The following is a 1,934-nucleotide window of genomic DNA, read 5'->3' as shown; positions in this document are numbered from 1 at the left end:
GCCACGGTTTACCTGGTGCCCGGGGAGCGAATCGGACACCAGGTCAACCTCTGCTAAAGCGGCCGGGGTTGACCTGCTGTCCCTGCCGGACTTGGAGCCCGAGGAGGGGATCGGCCACCAGGTCAACCTCCGCTGAAAGCGGCCACGGTTTACCTGGTGCCCGGGGAGCGAATCGGACACCAGGTCAACCTCTGCTAAAGCGGCCGGGGTTGACCTGCTGTCCCTGCCGGACTTGGAGCCCCAGGAGGGGATCGGCCACCAGGTCAACCTCCGCTGAAAGCGGCCACGGTTTACCTGGTGCCCGGGGAGCGAATCGGACACCAGGTCAACCTCTGCTAAAGCGGCCGGGGTTCACCTGCTGTCCCTGCCGGACTTGGAGCCCGAGGAGGGGATCGGCCACCAGGTCAACCTCCGCTGAAAGCGGCCACGGTTTACCTGGTGCCCGGGGAGCGAATCGGACACCAGGTCAACCTCTGCTAAAGCGGCCGGGGTTGACCTGCTGTCCCTGCCGGACTTGGAGCCCCAGGAGGGGATCGGCCACCAGGTCAACCTCCGCTGAAAGCGGCCACGGTTTACCTGGTGCCCGGGGAGCGAATCGGACACCAGGTCAACCTCCGCTAAAGCGCCCGAGGTTGACCTGGTGCCCGGGGAGCGAATCGGACACCAGGTCAACCTCTGCTACGGCGGCCGGGGTTGACCTGCTGTCCCTGCCGGACTTGGAAAATTTCTCTCCCCGCCTCGGACCGGGGTTGACCTGCTGTCCCTACCGGACTTAGAACATTTTTCTCTCCCCGCCCCGGCCCGGGGGTTAACCTCGGGGCGCACAGCTTCCCGGGTCTGACGTGCACGTCCTGTCACCTCCCGGGCCCGGCGTCCTCGTCCTCCCTTCCCCTTGGGCCGGCTCGGAGGAAGTTTTCCCTCGGCCCGGCCTCCGGGTTAATTGTTTGGGCCCGGCTGACTGAGGCCAGGCTGCTGACGCTAAAGCCCGGGGAGGCGGGGGCCTACGGCCATACCGGACCGAATGCCCCCGATCTCGTCCGATCTCGGAAGGTAAACCGTCCCGGGCCTGGCTAGTACCTGGATGGGTGACCGCCTGGGAATCCCAGGTGCCGTAGGCAGCTTTTGGCCCCAGCGGGGGTAGAGCGGGGCGTGTGTCTGCCGTGCGGGAGCAGGGAAGCCGTGAGGCCAAGGCGGCGCGACGGTCCTGGGGGGCGCTGAGGCCTTTCCCTCTGCCTGCCTGCGTGTCGGGGGCGGGGGGGCGGGCGAGGAAGCTTAGGCCCTCACCCGGTGCGGTGCGATGGCTTGGGTCGGGTCGGGGAGAGGGAAGAAAGCGTGTGTGGAGCGTTGGTGGGGCAGGTGTGTGTGTGGGAGTGCTGGGTGGGGCAGGCCGTTGAGGCGGTGGCGGTGGTGGTGTTTTTGGTGGGAGTGAGTTGGGGTCAGGTGGGTGTGGGGTCCCCCCCAGGGGGGGTGGATGGTCTGAGGGTTAAGGCTTGGAACGTGCGTCTTGGGGGACCGTGGGTGGAGGTTGTTGAGAGCGGGGAAGGCCCTGGGTCTCGGTTGTGGACTATTAAGCCCGGTGGAGGGGGACCGTGGGTGGAGGTGGTTGAGAGCGGGGAAGGCCCTGGGTCTCGGTTGTGGACTATTAAGCCCGGTGGAGGGGGACCGTGGGTGGAGGTGGTTGAGAGCGGGGAAGGCCCTGGGTCTCGGTTGTGGACTATTAAGCCCGGTGGAGGGGGACCGTGGGTGGAGGTGGTTGAGAGCGGGGAAGGCCCTGGGTCTCGGTTGTGGACTATTAAGCCCGGTGGAGGGGGACCGTGGGTGGAGGTTGTTGAGAGCGTGGAAGGCCCTGGGTCCCGGTTGTGGACTATTAAGCCCGGTGGAGGGGGACCGTGGGTGGAGGTTGTTGAGAGCGGGGAATGCCCTGGGTCTCGGTT

General features: G+C 66.5%; 1 non-coding gene across 1 annotated transcript; it reads left to right on the top strand.

The window, feature by feature from the left end:
* Positions 1 to 999: 999 nt before the first annotated feature.
* Positions 1,000 to 1,118, top strand: LOC142006288 (5S ribosomal RNA). The gene has a single exon (XR_012643393.1). It is a non-coding gene; the product is annotated as a 5S ribosomal RNA (ribosomal RNA).
* Positions 1,119 to 1,934: the final 816 nt, after the last annotated feature.

Source organism: Carettochelys insculpta, unplaced genomic scaffold, assembly GCF_033958435.1.
Source record: "Carettochelys insculpta isolate YL-2023 unplaced genomic scaffold, ASM3395843v1 scaffold_0048, whole genome shotgun sequence".
NCBI classification, from domain to species: Eukaryota; Metazoa; Chordata; order Testudines; family Carettochelyidae; genus Carettochelys; species Carettochelys insculpta.
Note: the sequence above shows the minus strand (reverse complement) of the source record. Positions and strands in the feature narration are given on the sequence as shown.